Source organism: Corvus moneduloides, chromosome 3, assembly GCF_009650955.1.
Source record: "Corvus moneduloides isolate bCorMon1 chromosome 3, bCorMon1.pri, whole genome shotgun sequence".
NCBI classification, from domain to species: Eukaryota; Metazoa; Chordata; class Aves; order Passeriformes; family Corvidae; genus Corvus; species Corvus moneduloides.
The window spans coordinates 9,216,639-9,239,260 of NC_045478.1; the positions used below are offsets into that span (position 1 = coordinate 9,216,639).

Below are 22,622 nucleotides of genomic sequence, written 5' to 3' on the forward strand. Positions count from 1 at the left end.
TTGCGTGGGGCTTAGGAGGGTCCGGGCTGAAGCTGTGGGAGCGCTGGTTCGAGTCCCGGTCCCGCCTTCCCGCGGGGCACTGCGGTCTGGTTCGCTTTCTTTCTAGGTTGTAATTTGTTTGTTCGCGTGCTTGCTTGTTTGTTCCCCCTCCCCCCCCCCCCCCCCCCCCCCCTTCGCGTTTGCATGTTGCAGGTGTCGTATGTTTAAGATGTCACGTGAGCTTTGGAAAGAAGGGCCCGTGGGTCGCAGAAGTTCCTGGAGCTGCCTAAAGACGGCTCGAGAGCTTTTATTCTTTCCCGTTAGCACAAAGAAATTCTCTAGGCTGAGAAAAGCCTAGAACATCCTCATCCTAACAGGGTTCTAAGTGCTGCCCCACTTGTTTTTGTATGTACGTCAGGTTTTGGTTTGTTTTTTTTTTTTTTTCCTAGGGGGTTGAAGGCGGTGTTGCTTTTCTATTTTGTTAGGGGTTTTTTTACAGAGTATAAGCTGAAGTGTCAAGAAAACTTGATATCAAGTATACTCCTGTAACACGGTATGTCTGTAACTGATTGCACTCTAGATGTTGAACTGTGTATAATAATTTTTAAGGGTTTATCTTCAATTTTTGCCCTTTGTTTTCCCCAAAATGTCAGGATTGCTGCACCATAGTTACACTTTGCAAAGTTAAGAGAGAGAAAAGCTGGGTTTGCAATACTTAGAGATGTAGTAATCTTGAAATGCGGCTATCATATTAAAGTATTTATTGTATGATACTGTATAATGTATGTTTAAAGTGGTATTGTAGCTACTTGGATTAGCCCTGAAATTTACAGGAGTTCTTAATTTGATTTTGCAGGTAAACCATCATATTTATCGGGGTCAAGTATTTGTAAGAGCTTCTCAGAATAAAGGCTATACAGGTCTATCACTGATAGAACTTCAATTTCATGTTTCTGGATAAAACGTCGAGTTTATCTTTGTAGTTTTGCTTGGTGTCAGTTTTCCCAGTGTTGTGTACTATGAAAATAATACAGCTAGCTCTGAGTTTTCATCTTTTCCACTTTCTTGAACCTTACAAATTTTGTATTGTTATTACCAATGTTTCCTTCCATCACTATTGTGAGGAACTCATTAAATATTTTTTCTCTTTTATCCAGTGTGGAAGGTTAACAAACTCTAGTAAGTCATTTTTCTATTTCATTGACAAAAATAAAATACAGTTGAAAAATAATTTTATCATGTGAGGCTTTACTTTCTTAACAAATCTTGACTAATACAAAACCCCAAAGTGAACCTCAGGTTGTTCTTTGTCTATATCAAACTACTGAACAAGACCTATTCCAGAATATGTCTGTGTCCACTCGGAAATGTCTTACCAGGAAAATTCTGCTGTGACTCTTTATATGCTTTAAAATACTTAATGAAAGCCTAAAATTAAAAAAGTCTCTGTGCTTATGAGAGGATGAAGTGTACTGTAAAGAAAGTAAAAGTTTTCTTCAAAATATCATAAATGAAGCTCTGCTGCCAGCTGCCTGCCAGGAGGTAGAACACGGTGCTGTGTGAGTGAGCACCTTGATGAATTTAGATAATGTCTAATCCAGGTCTAGCTAACTTCCAACAACTAGGAAAACCAGTTTTGAGGGGGGGGGAGCATAAGGCAAAGTTATCCTTTATTGTAAAAACTGAGCGGCATACTGAAAAATAGTACCCAAAGGGTAGGTTTTGGATAATATAGAAATTCATCACCCAGTCTAAACACAAGTAGAGTGGTGCTGCAGAGTTCTTAAGTTGTTCTTGGCAGGTGGTAAATATGTATTTGCTTTGATATGAGCAGTAGAAAAATGACAGGGAAAGGTTGCAATCTCTAGGATACCATATAAAAGAAGGAGAGGAATTATCAGCATCTTCTCTTCTGTTTGAGTTTTGTTCGAAAGTGAGTCTTATTGAATTCCTTGTGGGGGGGGAAATACCCAAAATCAGATAACCATGTATCTCGTAGGAAGGCAAGAGGCACAGACTGCAAAAGGATGAGAGTATCTCCCCAGTGTAGAAATAGAGAAGGGTTTAAGTCTTAGTCTTCTCCTTAATGGTTCCTTCTGGGGTGACTAAATAGCTGAACATTCATGGAGCTGGTTCTTTGTGCTGACTGGAATGAATCCCATTTGCAGCACCTGACCTTCACAAAGAATTATGTAATGGTCATAACTGCTTTCATTCCACATGGGGAAGGATGAATTAAGCAACACATATCCTGCTTTTAAGCCCAACAGCTATTCTGGGATCTGTCCTTAGTTTTGCTAAGATTGTTTCTGAATATTAATATCATAAAACTGTTTCTAAAATAGATAACTTATTTTTCATTCTTAGGAAGGGCAGTCTGTCATAACAAAGTACTTTGAAACTGTCTCCTGTGGGATTGAGTTAGTTCATGACGTGCTGAAGTGTATGACAAGAGGAAATACTCCGTGCCTTAGTTCCATCCCTCTCAGCTTGATTCTTGTGCAAACCTACAAATACATCGGTGATTTCTGATTACCAGAAACATTTTTTATGGTATGTCATTATTTGCTTTTCTAAAAGGTACTGCAGCATTCCTTGTCATAGCATTTATGTTTGTCTTTTAAGTAAATAGCTGTGAAAGGGAAGATGTAGGTAACACGGAGGGCTGAGTGAGTGGTGACAGCGGAAATACAGGACATTTCGGGGTTCTCAAAATGAAGAGTGAAGGCACCTCTGCCTAAGATAAATCTCACAGTAAGTGAATCATTTTATCCAGATCACCCCAGGTTACTTGTTTAAACAATGGCATTTACAATTAGTAATTGGGGATTTAAAAATAATCATATCATTCTATTATGTTTTCCTGGGAAAATCAGGGTCTCTTCTGAAACATTCATATAACAAGATCCATATAATACTTTTTTTCCCCGAAGTCTGAAAGTTTCGCTGTTTTTTTGTAGTATTCAACAAACTTGATAAAAGAAGTGGACTTAAAACAGTCATCTCAAAACAAAAGTTTGTGCCCGTTTTCCTACTTTGTGTTTGAATGTGTATCCTTGATGTGTTCTTAGTTTGTGTTTCTGTTAAGCTGGGCGATTGCCACGAGGTGGCAGGAACAGCCACAAGTTCAGCGGGATGCTTGGAAATACACTTGTGTTTGTTCCACAGAAGGAAGGAGCACAGGAGTGATCAATTCAGCGTGTTCTACCATGAAGTATGAGGGTGCATGTGCTGGACAGTTTCACCAGAAGGGTCATCACATTTATCACACGGTCTGAAGCTACTTTCAGTGTTTCCAGGTAACCTCTTGAAATATTTTCAGTCTATTTACAGCACCTGTTTATTCAATACACAGTCAAAATTTCATTTCAGATAGTTTATTAAATCACAGGTCATGTTAAACCACATCTTTTAAACTATGTTAATATCATCACTTATATGGAATTGGTCAGTAATTCAGCAGCTTACATATAAGAAATCAGAGGGTAGAAACAGCTTTTACAAAATACTTTCAGTAGCAGATAACTGAATCATAGAATGGTTTGGGTTGGAAGGGAACTTAATCATCACCATCCTGTCATGGGCAGGGACACCTTCCACTAGTTATTGTTGCTTCTTAAAATACACATTGCATGTTTCAGTGACAATAGGTGTCAGAGCAGAGAGGTTTGCCCTTTGTGTCAGAAGATTTGTCCATTTTACAGATGAGAGAACACACTGAGAGTTGCTAAATAGTGGGACAAAGCAAAAGGTAGAATTTCTGTTAGTAGGTGCCTCCCAAAATAGATGAGTTTTGCCGTACAGATTACACCACACCAGTACAGCTGTAAAGATACAGACCCATATTAGTGATGAGATTGAGTTTCTCTGCTGTGCAATTTGTATGGATGGGGCTGTGGGGTAATTTCACATCACTCTGTAGCCTAAAGCATCATTTCGCCCCACAGTGCAGAGGTGTGCTTGAGAAAACCCTCCACTACAGTTTTCCCTGGTACCTGTACCTGCTGTGCAGGAAGAGAGACTCCTCTAAATCAACAATTCCTGTGGCACAATCAGAGCAGATCTGCAAAGTTAAATGAGTGGTGCTGGTGACCCAATATTGAAGTCAACAGGTTTGAAGGGAGGGAGGATTATTTAAGACTAGCTCTAGTGTAGTCACATGGCCTGGATGTCTGCTAGCATTTGAGATCATTTCATTCCAAAGAATTTGTGTGCTGCAGAATAGCAGTGCTGACCAAAGCAGGTGTCTTGGGGTGGTATGGTAGGGAGATTCACTTCGTGTTCTAAACTAAAACTAATATAAAAGCACCTCAGAGGAAAGCTTAGAGTTAGGCACTCCATGGGTAAATTCCCATTTCTTCAGCTTGGCAGTGCAGGCGTAGGGCTAATAGAGCAATAGAATGACCATACAGGAAAAGCACTACCATCTTCAGAGTAGAACTGTAGTAATTTCAGTTTTTTAAATCCATATAGTTCCATTTTGTATAGCAAATACTATATTTCTGAATATCTATAGATCCAAAAGTTTGGTTGTTTAGTAGGAGCTGAGAGATGGAAACAAAGCCTGTTAAATCATCTAGTTGTCTCTGAAGAGACAAACTGAACAATCTTACTGGTTTTTAACATGATTCCTTTCTATGGTTCATATCAGTTAAATAAGTTCTGGCCCCAACCCTACAAGCTATATATGAAGAAAAAGCCACAGCCTCTTGCAGACTTTAGTGAACTGTGGGTGTCTGTGTAGCTACACATTTTTGATTATGCAGATCTGACAGCACTTGAGAGTCTCAATTCATACTCCCTTAAAATCTTATTAAATCCATTTGTGAATTTTAGACATTCAAGTAAAAATCAAACTTCCCACCCTCTCAAGAAAAGAATATTTTTTTGCCCAGGACATTGTCTATGCATCTTTGCACTGGACACATAGTGTGTAAGGAATGTAGTCTTACCTGGAATCTCTATGCAGTTTTCATTTAAACATAAAAACATACATCAAAAAAGAAAAAGGTTCTGGTATCTAAAGTTTTTCCATCTCATAGTGCAGGTCTATAATCTGTAAAAGGCCTTTCTGTTTAGGAGTGCTGAACATCTCCATTTCCTACTGTAACGGGTCAGAATCTTTTATAAGCTGATGTCTATGGTTTAAGCTAGTCCAGTATTTGCTTTTTGTCAAAAGCCTTACAATGTTAGACTGCAATGTTAATCATTATATCCAACTTGTTAAATATTTTACATCTTGTCTCTGTTTACAAACACAATGAGTTCTCTAAAACTCTTTTCTGACTTTTTCATTGGCCGTTAGTGTGAAATCTGAAATCATAGTGCAAACAATAGTATCATGGAATGGTTTGTGTTAGAAGCGACCTTAAATATCACAGAATCATAGCAGAGTTTGGGTTGGAAGGGACCTTTAGAGGTCAACTAGTCCAACCCCCTTGCAATGAATAGGGACATCTTCAGCTAGATCAGGTTGCTCAGAGGGCTGTCCATTATGACCTTGATTGTTTACAGGGGTAGGGCATCCACAACTTATCTGGGCAACCTGTTCCAGTGCCTCACCACCCTCATAGTAATTAGTTTCTTCTTTATATCTAATCTAAACTTTCTGTCTTTCAGTTTAAAGCTGTTAACCCTTGTTCTGTCACAACAAGCCCTGCTGAAAAGTTTGTCCTCCTCATTCTCATAGGCCATGTTCAAGTACTGGAAGGCTACAATAAGGTTTCCCCAGTGCTTTCTCTTCTCCAAAGTGAATAACCTCAATTCTCCCAGCCTGTCTCCATAGCAGAGATTCTCCATCCCTGTGATCATCTTTGTGGCCTCATCTGGTCTCACTCCAACAGTTGCACATCCTTCTTATGTTGAAGGCACCAGAACTAAATGCAGGACTCCAGGTGGGGTCTGATGAGAGTGGATCAGATCCCTGAAGAGGCCAAAGTCTGCTCTCCTAAAATCCAGGGTACTGAGTTTGGTGAGCACTCTCTTCACTGCTCTAAGAGGCTTGAATTCCACCATTTCTTGGTCACTGCGGCTCTGCTGCCCTTGAGCTTCACATTCCTCACCAGTCTCTCCTTGTTGGTGAGAGTGAGGTCTAGCACAGCACTTCTCCTTGTTGGCTCCTCTGTGACATGGAGAAGAAAGTTATCATCAATGAATTTCAGGAACCTTCTGGATTGCTTAAGCCCTGCTGGTTGTCCTTGCAATAAATATTTCAGTGCCTGAAGTCCTCCATGAGGACCAAGGTTTGTGAATGTGAAGCTGCTTCTGTCTGTAGAGTACCTTATCCCCTCACTCTTCCTGGTCAGGTGGCCTGTAGCAGACCCCCACTGCAATGTCACCTGTCCCTGCCTTCCCTTTAATCCTGACCCCCGAGTTCTTGGCTGGCTCCTCATCTGAGGCTCCTGACTGAGCTCTGTGCACTCCAACTGGTCACTGGCATAGGGGGTGAGAGTCCCTCCTCACATCCCCTGCCTGTCCTTCGTAAAGAGCCTGTATCCTTCCATTCCAGCGCTCCAGTCTCAGGAGCCATCCCACCATGTCTCCATGATGCCGACGAGATCACAGGCCTGCAGTTGTGCGTATATCTCTAACTCCTCCTGTTTATTCCCAGTCCTATGTGCATTTTCATAGAAGCCTTTAAACGGAGCCCCTGGTGAAGCAGATTTACTGGCTGGAGTGGCAGGAATTCCTTTGTGCTGCTCTTCAGCTGCTCTTCTGCTGACCTGTGATCCCTCTCCAGCCTCTTGGCATCTCTTGTTGGCACTGGCATTGACTGATAGGAATGGAATGGATTGAGGTTCCCTTTTCCCAGCAGATCTCAGCAATGGTCATGACAACATACACTTGCTTTTCATACTTCCAGCACAGCCTGCTCTTTTATATTAGCACATGAGATGTTCATATATGTGTGTGTGTGGACTTTAGCACTAGTTCTCTTTTTAATGAACAATCAAATCCTACCTCCAGATAGGCAGTGTGCTGTGTACTTAGATATCTGCATACATATTTTCATCCATTTAGAGGTTAGTTTATAAGTAGATTTTAAGTTAAAATACCTTAAAACTGGTTGGTTGGTTGGTTGGTTGTTTTTTCTGGTAAATTTTAGCTATTTATACAGAATAAAGCAAAAAATGTTTCTCCACTATGGTCTTTCAGACAATATACTGGATAAATATGATATAGTACAGAAATTTTAATTACTGTGGGGTGCTGATCCATCCTTGGAAATGAAGTACAGGATTTTGTCATCACATGTATTAAAGGGAAAAAGACAGGCTGAAAATCACACCAGCCCTGGGAGAAAATTTTGTCCTTATTGAAGTCCATGGCAAAATTCCCACTGAATTCATTGGGGCAAGGATTTAACTCCATATATTTAAACAACAAGAAAAGTATTACATGTGTTACTAATACTGCATGGATAGTAAAAAGCAGACAGATTTTCCGCGTCTATCTGGCTCTTCATTGTTTGTGCTGCAGATTGGTTTTGATTCTCAAGTCCCCAGAGCAAAAAAATTTTCACTTTGGGTATCTGCTTGCACAGTTAGACTTACAGAAGGGCATCCATGTGCCTGTCAGCAATTCATTGAAATTTTCAGCTGTGAATTTGTTTGTAGGATCAACACTCCAAAGAAGTTCGTGCCACAGTTGAAAGATAGAATGTATTCAGTAGCATGATTTTTCTTTGGAAACTCACTCCCTCTTGACCCAGGGCTTGGCCACATCCAAAAGATTATGTAAGTTGCACCTCCTGATCCAGGCTTTGTGCTAAGCTCTTTTCCCAGCATTCAGTCTACTCTTAAGTTTTCCCTTCCCTGTCATGTAAAGTAGTGCTTCTGGGCAGGTGGAGATTTCTGCTTCAAATACTTTACTTTTCTTTGCATTCTAAGCCTTGTAAAACACATTCAGACCTTGTACACAAGTTTCTGTTACCAGCTCAACTGCCTCAGTGCAAAACCAAGCCCCTTTATGTTCTACATAGATATGCTGCAAGGATTGCCTAAAAAAGGCTGAACAAATATGGTTCCAAATATTACCCCATGGATTTCCATATAAATTCTTATAAAAATACTTCTTTTTATATATATATAGATATAGATATTTCTTTATACAGTAACAGGGAATGTTCTAAACTAAGAAGCCGTAAGGAATTACTGGGTGTTGTTAATGAAGTGTTCCACTTGTAGGTTAAGAACAGATTCCAAGTACTGAGGCAGCCACTCATCTTCAAAATGAGTACAGTTCCAAGTAAAGTTATGCACATGTACAACCCCTGTGTGCACAAAATTCCCACATGCTGCTGAACATATCTATCAGCTGGAAATACTTCATGTGCTGAGACCAGTATTTAATATACCCAGTATGGTCTTGAGTAGTAAACGATGATCTGCTAAGATTGCTACTGCTGTATCTATAGCATGTGGAGGTAAATATGAACTCAGTAAAAGAAACCTCATCTAAAAACTGTATCTATACTCCATACAGCTTTTTCATTCTTCCTCTATGAAGAAAATAAAGTACTGGTAATGTATGCTTCTGAAATTAAAGGCATGGCATGGAAAGGAACCTCCTGATCTATCAAATCCAGTCTGTTGCTTTCACCAGCTGTCTTACACATGACTCAGTTCTTACTTGACAGGCTTCATATGAAATTTGTTTGGTTTGATGGGGTTTTTTTTCCTTCTATTGTTTTTCTTGAAATGTTCAGATACAAATGGTTTTTTGGTTTGAAATAAAATATCTTTACTCTGCTTGATAGTTGCATGTATGGAACAATTAAATTCTATTTTGTTTAAAACACAGCAAACAAAGTCAAATTAAATTTATCATTTCAATTATTTAATAATTAAAGGGAATTCACACTTTATATTACAAAACCTACCATTACACCATTACAAAACCTACCTCCATCAGAGAGAAAATTTTCATACACCTTTTCTGTCTGGATTTTAGGTGAGGTTTGTGAGAAGGAAGTTGTCCTTTCCTGTGTTTGATTGCAATATATCATCAGCTTTATTACGAGCTTTCAGTTAATAGAAACTACATTGTATTGTCCTCTTGATCAATGTATTAGTAAATTACCACACAAATTAATAGTATTAATCTGTGTAGGAAAAGCAGGTCTGTGTTTATTACAAGTGGAGATTTTCAGGTCTAGCTACTTCAAATTATTGTTGACGCCTGCTGTGTCATTTTCTGTCCCTGCGAATGCCTAGAGTAGTGCAGTGCTCTTATGCATACTTTAAGAACACGGATTACAAATATATTAAATGAGAATCTTATATGTATATCTTAATCAGTACAATAATCCTGATAATTATAAATAATGCTATTGTGAAACTCTAAAAACCTGCCTTCACTTCCACTGGAAATGGTACATAGTGATTTTTCTACATATTTCATCGGACAGACTACATTGTTACTTCCCTAATGTAAAAGGAGGATTATTGAAAGTAGGAATTACTCATTCTCCTTGCCATTTTCTTTGTTCCATGGGATAATGGAACTTGAAAAGGTAGGAGGAGCTTGAGGGTTGCATTCATTCAAATGGTCATAGCAGTTCATGGAAGTGAATCGTTTTCTTTCATGTGGCCTGTGTCAGGGTGATCTTTCAGCTGAACAGGTCAGTGTGGTCTGAAATTGAGCATTATCTGTTGATCTGAGCCCTGCAGTGTTTGCTTTACCTAATTCTTATCATTCTCCATGTGTGTCCATCTCCGCCCTCCTCCGCTGAAAGAACTGCACAATGTGCAAAACCCCCAAAGGTGTTATCAGGAGGAATCTTCCATAAAAAAATAGTTAAGTAAGGCAGAAAAATAAGTAATTGACAAAATACAGCATTATCGAATAACTATATGCTGCTAGGAGCACATATCCAGCAAAATAAAAGTCAGAATATAAATATATATTGAATATAAGAAAGTTTATAAGCACAGTAGCTTTGAGCTGGCTGCCATGGGTAAGCAGGAAAGACGTGATTGCACAGTCTTCACTATGGATTGTGCTGCTGCATGGGACACCTTACACACATGCTTCAGTTCCTCCTCTACTCTGACATCATCTTCTAGTAATGTATTTTGTGCTTCCTTAGACCATTCTCCCCCACAGTCACACCTTCAGTTGCAGTGTCAACAGACACAGAGAAAAGCTGCTATGAATTCTCAAAAAATAGCTAAGCTGAAAGTCAAGCTATGTACCAGTTCCTTTCAGTATTCAAAAAAAATGTGAGAAAAGAAAAAAAAAATTGGAACCAGGTTGTTTCAGTGAGAAATATTCTTCTGAAGATGTATGTTTTTCTCAACAGTCTTGGCACTTTGGGGACTTCCCCACCCCCCAGAAAAAGAAACAAAACAAAACATAAATTGGAGCAATTTGGGAGCAAGTAATATATTAAATTAATTAATGTATTAAATCTGAAAATCAAACACAAGTATAAAAATAGTTTTTCTTTAAAATCTAGAAACTTTCCAGGAACTTCAAAAGTCTGGAGATATTTTGTGCTAAATAAAATAAAAATATCTGTAATAGGATTTTTGTTCCAGCTTTAATTTTCAATGAATAGTAATTAATAGCTATGAACTTCTGAGACTCTTTCAGAACTCTGTCCTGATCTGGCTTTGTCCTTGGCTTTGATGCTTAAAGTGAGACACAGAAATTTTTGGGCCGAAATAACCATAATGTAGGTAATACACTCATATGGGTTTTGAAGCCGCATAAAACTTCACATCTTAATGGGTTTTGAGGTTGCACAGACTTTCCAGATTTCACCCTTAAGCAAATAAATCCTGCCTATTTTGCACTTTACATGCCCACCTGTCTTTATGATATCTTTTTTCAGTTCTTGTTAAGCAGACTGATGTTTGGTCGCTTTACTGGTACCGCATCAAACTCAACATTTATTTATCAAATTATTTGCCTTAAAATAAGAACATTCACATAGATGTCATTGAAATCACAGAGCTGGAGACAGCCTAGTTCTGATAAATTTATTTTCAATCTCACTTAATTGCTCAGTAAGGAGTAGGTCAGCACTGTGATACCAATGGTTCTCTAAGTTCATCTCACAAGGCTTCCACCTTCGTGAACTGACTTGAAATTGTGTCTCGAAACCTTTATTTCCCCCTAAATAGAAAAAAAATCCTATAGCACTAAAAGCAAGTGATACTTAGCACCATGTAAAGCAGTGCCTGTCATTTTCTATCAAACTAAAATAATTTTGGGATGAGCAGATCCAATTTCTATGTCTTTGTTTCCAGATACTTCAGAATTGAGGAAGACTTGATAATGGGCATCTCTTAAGTATGCCTGCTCTAGGAAAGTCTTACTGTATAAGAAATTCATAGCTGCTTGTGAAGTACAAATTTATTTGATCATTTTATTCTTCCCTCATAGGAGATGGTGCTGATGTATGCCACTTAAGTGTGTTTGCCCAGATGGACTGAGGCCACATTTCAAGAGTGTTCTAAAAACCAGTAAAACAGTGGTTTGAGAAAAGGGTCCTTGCAAACAAATGAATGGTAAAGATGTATTGGTAATTTTCAAGGGGAAAAACCACAAACTTTTGCAGGCAAGCTTCACCAACAGGACTACACAAAATAGACTAAAGAGTAATAGTGCTAATCCATGTGACTTCTGACATCAAGCTTTCCTTGGAGTCAATGAAATAAGTCACAGTCATGGTAACTGCAGGAAGTAAATCACTGAAGATAAGCAGTATAACTGATCCAATGGTAAAGCAGTACAAATGAAGATAGCTCAATCTGCAAAACAGCACCTTAAAACTTGAGAGATTGTCCCTTGAATGTGGTAAACACGCTGTAACCATTTGCTAAGTCATACTAGAAATTGTGCATATCTAGAAATTTAAAATCCTGGATTTGTCTTGAAGATTGCTGTGCTGCTAATGATTGTACATTATTACCACTCAATGCTGTTAATTGCATTCATTACCTTCTGGGCCTTTTTATCCACTGACTTAACTTTTTCTTTTCTGGTCCAGGCATATAGATACTGTCTTTTATCATTACTTTAATTTGATGATAGTTTTTTGCTTTGCTTACACAGAGTGCTGGTCCATGTCTGCTAAAGAATTTCAATTAATTACAATATTTCTCTTTTGTTACAATTGGGTATTATGGAGCTAAAAACATATACGTTACCCTATAAAATTTACACATCGATATCATGACCCTGACCTTATATATGTGGGCACTCTTTGTTCACACAATTTATTCTACAAATACTAGATTTCTTGGTCTATATTAATTCCAGGAGTCAGACTAATGAAAATAACTGAATTTAATCACAACATCAGATCTAGGGAAGTTATTATTCCTTTTTATGGAGCATTCTTCAAACTAAATCTGAGATACGCTGTCCAGTCCTGAGGCTCTGAAGGAGAAGAGAGGAACTGACAAACTGAAGAGAGTCTGGAAACAGGGTTGGGACTGTGGAGTATGTGACATGTGACGTGGGACAGCTGCATTTGTCCAGCCTTAGAAAAAGAAAACTCTAGAGTGGTCTTGTTGCTGCCTCCAACTACCTTGGATCCATCTTTGAGAAAGTGGAGCTGCACATTCCCAAGGGGTGAACAGTGGAAGACCGGGAGAGATAAAGTGCAGCAAAGGAAATTCCACTTGCATGCAGAAAAGAAAGTTCATTGGGAGCATGATCATATGGAAGCCCAGGTTTCCCAGAGATTGTGAGATCTCCGTCCTTAGAGATTATTCAAAAGTCAGCTGGATGTGGCCCTAAGGAGCCTGATCTGACTTTGAATTCACCTGTGTTTTGAGACCAGATGGCATCCTGAGTTCTCTGCCAGCCTAATTTCCTGTGCAGTTCTATGATCAAACTAGTAAAGGGGATCAACCTTTCAGTGCTTACCCCCCATAATTTATGAACTTTCCTGTACAAAGTTTGGATTATTGTTACTACCACAAATGAAGACAAAAGATACATAATATAGCCATAATTGTTAAACTAATTTACTTTCTGTGTAAAAAAATAGGAAAACTAAAGATTCAGCTGCGTAAATAGCACAGAATCCCTCAAATTTTAAAGGATATGTAAGGTAATGGTACAAATTTACATAACGTTTGATCTAAGTTGATATCAAATATAAGAAAGACATGTATTTTGGGTGGTCCAGATTCAAAAGATGCAGCTTTTGAAAACATTCTTCAGCTGTGTCAATTGGATGCTTTTAAATCTCTATAATGCTGCAGAAATATCTCTGTACTCTGAAACCATTTTTAAAACATTTCCTGCCAGAACACAGGGATACAGTTCAGACTTGAAAATACCTTCTAACCTTAAATAGCAGTAACTCCAATATTGCTAACAGCATTGTCATTCATGTTGGTGCTTTTTACCAAAATATCCAGTGTAGCATATTTATAGTGTATCTACTAAAATCCTAAATCCTTAAGGGATTAAATGCTCTTAACTGCCAGATCTATGTCGTCATGATAAGTAACTGACTGCCATAGGAATGGATTCTGGAAGAGGAGATAATTTTCTTTTGGCCTTTTCCAGTTGCCTGACCTTTTGGAAGAGTGTAGCCAAGGTGTTGTTACTCTCTTTTTATTTCCTTCCCACCTGAGATGAAAGGAATGAACATGCACTGAACCTACCTGTGTGTAATGCTAAGAAATTGTCACTGAGAAAGAAACAAGACTGAAATCCAGTTAGGCCTGTCATGGTCTTACACATCAGCATGTATCTGAGCCATAAAACAGGACTGGGCAGAGCCACCACTGTGTCTCCAGCTGTCACAAGAAATTAAAGGGAACCTGTTCTTTGGAAGTAGAAAGACTTGAGCACGAGTTTATATAGAGTATGGTGGTCTTGCAGTTAATTACCAGCCATCACAGTGGCAGCTCTGACAACTGAGAAATGGGCACCATAATAATGAGATTTTAATAAATTTGTACTGTTTCCTGGTGACACTAAGACCATTATCTGGGAGTGGAACATGAGTTCTTTTCTGTACTTAGTCAGGAGTGCATTTAAACAGCTGACATATACCTGATACCTGTTGATGACTGTGTACTTGCTCACTTGTTTATCTCACTTTTCTGGCTAGAGTTTATCATTCCCACTGGGATTTCCTCCCCCACCCCCTTCTTTGTTTTATCATCCAGTGGAGAATGAGGTGAGATAAGTAGTTGTGATGTCTGTTTCATAGTAGACAATGGAACTGTCCTGGATATAATGGTTCAGATCCAGTTTTATTGAAAACACTCCCAGGGCTATCTCCTGGTACTTCCTCTCTCTTATATGGATGTGGAGGTGCTCAGGCAGGGTAGGCTCAGGTATGCTGCAAGTGCTGCATAGTAGGTTTTTAGCTGAAAATAACTTTGACAAATAGCTTTGTGGTTTTTCTCAGCTGCAAGGCCCGTGAAATATTTGTGCAGGGAGTGCGAGCCTTATCAATAGTGCTGACTCTACTGCCGTTTATCAGTATTGCGCATGTAGGTTAAAACTGGTGTCCATGAGTGAACGAACTCAAGCCTGAAACCAGTGACTGCCTGTACCTCCTGTTTACCCCAGTCCTTATCAGAGAAGTTATAAAGAAGCTGTTCTACCTGAACTCATTCAGATTATAAAGAAGCAGCAAGAAATACCACTTACCTTTAATTGCTAAGATGCCAGATACCTGGACTTTGCACATAGCAAATCTCTTTTGGCTGCAACCTTTGCACGGCTCAATAAATATGTCTGCTGCATGGCACTGAGCTCATGGAGTTAGTTACAGAAAAACAAATAAATTACTTGAAGTTAATCATGTAAAATTAGCAGAAGGAAACACTGCTCTCCAGCAAATGTATGCTCTAATTTGTTGAATAAAGAAATTACTTTAAAAAAGGAAAACAGTCTTTGTCTTTCAGTACTGTTAATTAATAGCAGCTTTATATAGCAATGTTTGAATTTTACTCAGACATGAAAATAAGATATAAATAAACAAAAAAAAGTAGCTTTTGGATAGAAAAAAAATTTAATACATGCCAATGTAATGCCAGATGCACACTGATACACTTTTTGTAAAATTAAAGCCAGATAAGTAATTCAAATTGTATTGTATTTGTTTTTCACCTGAACTTTTTTTAATTTTTTTTTTTCTGGGAAGAGCAAAGAAAATTCATGTGATATTTCAATAAATGTCACCTTTGCATTTTTCAATCAAGTAAACAGACCTATTGTTACAGTTTTAATAGTTGGAATTTTAAAGAGACTTGCTCCTGGAAGAGAATTCCTTAAGGCATCCAGGCAGCGTAGTACAAGTGACATAAATGGGATTGCTTGAAGTAGCAGCATAAGTGAAAAACATAAACTGATATTTCCATCAGGTGCCTTTATGTATCACAAGATTCTTGAATGCTTTTGTAAACTGGCTGTAGCCATTATTCTCGTTTCTTTGGGTTTAATTGTTTTAGATTAGAAAAACAATGCAAGCTATTAGCAAATCACTATTCTTAAAAAAAAAAAAAAATCCAGTTGTAAATTTCAGAAATAAAATCCAGGTGTAAATTTCATTATTAATTCCCAGTGTTCAAACTTACCTGGTTATTTTTAACATTCATGTTTTACAGGGAGATCATGTAGAATACTGTTGATGGAAGTGCTCTGGATTAGCCCAAAGCCAGAATTTCATCAATTTACTTTCAAAGGGCAAGGAAAAAAAACACCTTTGGGTGCATGATATTGAATGCAGTTAGGATTTTAAGCGACTGAGCTCATTAGAGCTTAAAAAGAGCTCTATTAGAGCTATAAATCTTATCTGGACACTTACGGTTTTGTGGGTGCTTGTTATTTTAGTGAAAAACTTAATTTAGTGCCAAAATGTTTTATGTTCCCTGAAGCATCACTGTCTTGGCTTCTCAGTGCTGCTGTCTCCCTTCAGGCTGTTTATGATTTACAAACAAGGCATTTCAGCCTCAGCTCTTCAGGGAGGTCAGTTCAACCAGTGGTCTCTCGGCACCTCTAACACACATGGACAGCATTTATTTCAGCGCAAAGTACAGCAGTCACAGACAGTTTCATCCAAGAGTACAGCTGGAGGAAGCATCAGACTTGTGTATAACAGTCTAGAGAGTTAAACTGACTGTCCAGGAAATGGAAGTTAGGATTTCCAGACTCTCCTCAGTCCATACATGTTCTATTTGACTTTCCTCAGCTTCCAGGTGACTGCTCAGCCCCTTATCTGATAGGCAAAGATGTAATGCAAACCAGTCACCACTCCTCTTACTCAATAATTTAGAAAATGAATTTGAAGAACATTTTATTTTTACTTTTATTCATATATTAGGTCTGTGTTGCATAGCCCCGCATTGCATGCTGTGTCAAGATTCCTACCTAGATAAGGAGTCCTGGGCAAGCACAGAATACAAGGCTGAGCTTTGTTTCTTACAAAGGTAGAATTGGCAAAAGAAGGCTAACACCATCTTTTCAATTCCTGGGGAGATGGCAATAATAGTGATAATATACTGATGCCTTGAATTAACCCTAGCTTAAAACATCACTTTCTGATAAGTGATTCTTAATCTAACTTGTTCTTTAGTGGAAGAGACACTGTAGCCCTTTTACTTTCCTAAGTACACAAAATAAAAGCAAAGAAATTAAAAAGAAGCAACCAAAAGAAACAGAAAAAAAAAGGAAAAACAAAATTGCCATACCACAAATAGCTAAAGATCCCCCGTGACAGCTGGCAGTGTTTCAGGGGTAAAGGGAGACACAAGACACTCCTTTTGGTTATTATTCTGCCTATCTCTATTACGAAGAAGAGACAGGGGAGTGAGAAGTGGATTGTGATGCAGGTAGGTACTTTAAAAAGAAGTAAATTACTTCAGATGATCTGAAGATGCAACTACATTCACTTTTTAATCTGGAGCAGTACGTGCTCCTAAAGAAAACCTCCCCTTTATTCTGCTTTGGTTCACATCACAGAGCTGTATTGCAGTGCACAAACTGTATTCCTTTGAAATGAGATTAAAGCAGGAGTGCACCTTAAGATCTCCAGTCCTTGCACTGTTTGTGGGACCAGATCAAAACCAGTCTGGAGTCTGCAAAACGTGCCTGCTATGGCTACTGGGTCCTCAGCATGGGGAGTTCTGCTCCACATGTTCACTCCTTTGGATATGCAGCACTTGCAGGTGAAGGAGTAGAATGATAAATACCCAGGAAGAAAGTACATCTTTCTAATGTCTATAGGTGAATCTCAAAAGATTAGCCAGATCAGTGCCCAAGAACAGGAGGCTGAATAAGAACAGTGAATCTCGCAGGGTTTTTCCTCATTTGTGTTAGGCACTGTATAAGCCTGCACCTCCTTATTGTCAATGTGTGGCAGAGCAAAGCTTTAGTTCCAAAAGAGTACCATTTGTAAGATTAATATGAAATTCTTCTTTCTTCACCATTTGTTGTTCCCTCACATCATTGTTTTTCCTGGTAGGAATGTGTTGACTATTTGTTACTGCTTATGCAGCTTTTAGGAGGAGTAGATGTAAAGTTCAGATAGATCACAAGGATTGTAGTCAAATTGTGGTCCACTTCAGAAATCCATGACCAAAATACTGTATTTATTAAAATAAACCCACTAAATATTAGTGTTCATCTTCTAGCTCAGATAAAGACTCAATATATTCTGGCTTCAGAAGTTATTTCATGTCTGCTAAGCTGATCTAGCTGTTGGCATACATATGCTTAACCCTATGGAGATGTGAACTTAGCCTGACACTGAGTTGCGTTTACTGCAAGCTGGGAGTGAGCACATGGAGAATTACTCTGGTAAGTTGGCTTTTCAACTAAACCTTCATTCTATTCCTAGTGGATAAGCATTCAGTCATATGAAAAAACCCTACAGCCATGTACCTTACATATTATTTCTTTTCTTTGAGGTAATAGGGATTTATATGCTTTATGATTCACTATAGAGCAGTGGGAATGGTTCATGACCTAAACTATATTAAGCTGCAAACTCCAAGATTTAGAACCATGAAAACTAGTTCTGCAATTTATGTTTAACAGACAATACTTCCTTACACCTCTTTGTAGATGGAATGGTGTGGCACTCACTGGCACTCAGAGAAACAAATGGTTAATGATGAGGATAGCAAAATAAGCTTTGTAGAAACAGTGGTCACCAAATAAATGTTTAACTAAAATAAATTTGCCCTAGATTTCTTTGGCAAAATAACGTGGACACTGAAAAACACACAGAAGTTTTCCCAGCACTTTTCATTCCCTTTTCATGGAAAACAGTGGTTTAAAATTAAAAAAAAAAGGCTCTGGTCTCAATACACTTTGCTTTCTAGTAGTATTTTTTCATGAGAAATTCTTCTTAAATCTGTAGAGGGTTTTCTAGGAAGAATCTTCTGTCTTTAGAAAGTATTTAAAACCTCATAAAAAAACATGGTGAATCTCAATTTAAACATTGATTTGCTTTGGGTTTTTGGGTAGGGGTTTTTTGTTTCAATTTGATTTTGCATTTTTGCTTTTATAATGCATCTTTAACTATAAATATTTGTGGCTTCTGCATAGTGTTGTAAGGGAGCAGAAATGCAAACCTACCGCTGGGAGGGTCCATGGCAACATGGCACATAACTGCTTTTATCCAGAGGATTCTAGGAGAGCTGTAATCTCAAAAGACCCTGACTGTAACTTTGGGCCAAAGACTTTGTATTTCAGTCGCTTTTACCTGCTGTCACCTGTTTGGTTTGAGAGCCTCAATCTGAGCATGTTCTGTGCCAACCCTTGTCCAAGTCAGAGATCTATGAGTGTGCTGATAACACAAAGACAGAGCAACTGGGATTTTTTGGCTTAATCTCTTCCCTTAGCAGATTTTTTTAATGGATAAGTAATGAAGTCTTACAGGCCTGAAAGGTTCTTGAAGGCCCTTCCTAAGGCGAGCTCTATTGCTCTCTGTGAACAAAAACTAAAGGATGAAATCCTGGCTCTCTTGTAGCTGATGGCAAAACTCCCATTGACTTCAATGGGGATAGGATTTCTTCCAAAGTGCACAGAGTATTCCCAAGTCAAAATGTAAGCACGCCGGCTTATTAATAAATGCACAATAACACAGCAAGCCAAAGGCAGTATAAATACTTACACAGAGTGTGACTCAGTTTAAATGCCAGTAACAGACTTACTTTTGGAATCAGTGAAGGATCCAGATGCCACAGCTAAGATCTCTCACGTTCAAACATCTGGATTCACTGATTGCTATTCAAAAGGAAATAATTAATAAAGAAAAAGTGGCAGAGTGGTGCTATATATCTAATGGCACAGGACTTTATAGTGATTATGAGCTATTTTCTAATGTTTAAGTGAGAGCTGGATTCTTTTTCTACAGTCCTTATTCTACCTTTTCCCAAGAGAAAGTGAAAAATAACAGCTGGGGTTAACAGAGTGCAAATGAAAATGTCAGGAAGTTTTAAAATTGCAGTTTAAAAATATGAGGCAATATGAGCATTTTAATTAATACGTTTTCCATTGTATAGCTATCTCTACAAATTAGTTGGCACTTATGTCTATGTTTGGGTTAGAGATGAGTATCCCACTATTTACTTCTTTCTGCAAAAAAAACCCCAAATCATACATGTTCTGGAAACAACTTTCCTGTATGGAGTTAACTGGACTTAGTGCAGTGGTCTGTTCATTTTCTCTCTGCTTCAAAGGAACACATCTGCAAATTACCTTGATGCAAATGAGAAAATTGTCTTATACAGGTGTTGAATTTTTATGTTAATTCTCAATGTCTCTTATCAAAGAGGAGTCTTGAAATCAGTCTTCCTGCCTGTAAGGGCCACAGAAAACATATTTCGTGCCTTAGAGAGAGAGAGGGAGAGGGAGAACACTTCTACATAAGGTGGTTTTTCTGGATTTTTTTAAGCATGTCTTTGGAGGACTGGTGACCCTAACCAGGGGCTGCAGCAAGAATCTTTAACAGTGGTCTGATAAGAGTGTGAAGTAATCAACTTTTGTCTAATCATTTCCACTGCCATCCTATAATGAAAGCATTTGCAAGTCAGCTACTCAATAAAACAATTTTCTTTGCACTCATTGCCACATGATTTTTAGTTTAGGAAAACTATTTTTACCAGCTTGTACAAACATATGAAATGTATCATACTTAGACTGCACTTGAAATTTCCCACGTGTTCTTGTGAGACAGAGCTTCAAGCAGTGCTCATTTTTATACTGCACATATCAAACATGAGAAAATGCTGACTTCCTCTCATTTGTAATTAATGTTGAGTGGGGAGCATCACACATGAACTCTATAGTTGTTTACAGTGAATTTTATATTTAGTTTCTTCTTTTTAAATGCCTTTGTTATCTGTTAGGTTAACAAGTTTATGCTGAGTGTCTTTACTTTGATCTTTTTTCATTTTATCCCGTGTACTTTGCTCCTTGACCCCTTCCTCAGACTGAGCTCAGCTTGGCATGTATCTGTGTAGCAATGGCTGCAGAGCATGGAGGTGATCTTGAACTCAGTAATTGTGGTTCTGTTCTCAGGCAGAGCCAGCACGGGTCAGAGCTCAGAGCACCTTTGGTGCCAGTCAGTCACCCAACTTCTAAGGTGGGCTTTGCTGCTTTGTTGTCGTGACTGATAACAATCTAAAATTGCCCCTCCCTCTATTTTACTGTTAAAAGCCAGAATTGATACTTGGATTGTAGCAAGACACAAGGAAATTAATATCTTATCAGATTTACTGATGCAGAAATAATTGATGCTGTGTATTTCTTTAATGTCTGTAATTGCAGAAATACATTGAGCTAAATTGAATGCAGATTCAAAACCAAAGTATTTTTGATGACACTGCTTGCTTTCTCAGAGATATTCCATGGAAGCAGCTGCTGCTCTGGCCAAGAAGCAATTGTTCTAAGCCTGTGCCTCTCTCCAGGGTTTCACATGAATTCCCAGTCAATACTCAACACACATTTCAGATGCAATGAGTATGTCAGGAGTAAGCAAATAACATTTAAGCAATTTTAGATACTTGAGAAATTTTCACTGTTATGGCTAAGAACTCTGAAAACTATCTTATTCCACAGTTTTTCAAATACATTAGTGAACAAAAAACATCTCACTAGTGCCTTTTAAAACGCACCCCAAAAATGAATGAAAGGTACCACTGGACATCAGTAAGTCATTTTTAAAAATCTTTTTGTTTGTTGTTTTTTTTAATTTTTAAAATACTTTCAAAAATTAGGCTCCCAAGTCTGTATTTAGTAGTGGAAACTGATTTTCAGTCAACTTTTTAACCAATTTTTAAAATGTAATGGAGTCTACTTGAGTTTGAAAAAAGTCTCTCTGGTGCTTATTTTAATTGGTTAACGATGCACTCATATTTAGTGCACTTAGCAGCCTCATTTTAGTTATTGTCATTTTTCAAAATCCTTTCCATCATTAACTTTTATGAGTTTATCTATATCTATAGCAAATATATAACTTAAGAATGTCTGTCTTTCCGCTATTTTCACAACATAATGAGTTTTTCACAGTTGAATTTATTCCTCTGCTAGTGAAGCACAATATACAAGTTTTCCCCCCACATCACCTGACTATCATTCCTTGTTTGATATAAGCAGCCAGCTATATGCCAATGGAAAATAAATCTTTACAATATTAATAGGAATTATCATGAGTAATGACAGCATAATAGAGTAATAAACACACACACACACAACCCTAAAAATGTGAGAGTAGTCACTACTTTCTACCAGTAAAGTGCCAACATTCATTTACAACATTTAGTGCTTTATTAAGTTGTTTGCAGGGCCATCACATTTCCCAAATTATACCAGAAAGACAAATTAAAGTTTAGAGATTTTTTTGAATTCTGCCGTCATTGAATAGTTCATTGAAGTGCCTTCTATTCCTTACAATTCTTTTCTTGCCACAAAACGGTATAAATTGTCACATATATTCTAATAAGCAGCAATCTAGAAAGTTGGTTTTCTCAATAAAATTTCTTAATAAAAATAACCACTGAAGGGGAAAAAAAATTATGAGCATTCTGGGAGAAAAGCCAGGAAAGGGCAAAATGGAATGTAGCAAGGTGACTGACAGTAGAGGTGGTTAACCCTCCTGCTGAAGGGAGCTGGGATAATCCATGGGAATGAATCTCCTTGAATCTTGTCCACCACTTGCTCCAGATCTTATTAAATAGTTCAGAAGATATTTTTAACATTATTCTGCTACATTAATTAATAATATGAAATGTTTAATAAATGCAGTGTCTTATGCAGGCAGAGTTTTTGGGAGCAGGCTGACTGACTTGGATTTATCAGATAGTTTAGAAGAAGAAGATCATCACATTAAACTAGATACCTCATTGAAAACTGCTGTTTTCTACCAATTCCAGTCATTGTAGCATAACAGGTCTGTTATAATATTGTTTTGCATTATGAAAGCATTTCTTTTTGCTGGAGGTGCAATGAAGCCAGTTTCTGTAGTCAAGGCAAAATTTGACTAAAGATTTTAAGGGAAAGAATTTCTCAGAGAAAAAAAAGATATCCAGTTGTAGAGCAGTTGCTCTGACAGAAGTCCCAGATTTATTGCTATGATTGCATGGATTTTTTCTATATAAATGGTAGCCCTATGTACGTCATTAATTGCAGAAATTATGAAATCTATATGCAAA

At 37.9% G+C, this 22,622-nt stretch overlaps 1 long non-coding RNA gene across 1 annotated transcript; it reads left to right on the plus strand.

Annotated features, from left to right (window-relative positions):
- Positions 1–21: 21 nt before the first annotated feature.
- Positions 22–14,854, plus strand: LOC116441842. Its single transcript, XR_004239259.1, has 4 exons — positions 22–106; positions 2,347–2,532; positions 3,148–3,278; positions 11,371–14,854. It is a non-coding gene; the product is annotated as an uncharacterized LOC116441842 (long non-coding RNA).
- The last annotated feature ends 7,768 nt before the right edge of the window (positions 14,855–22,622 follow it).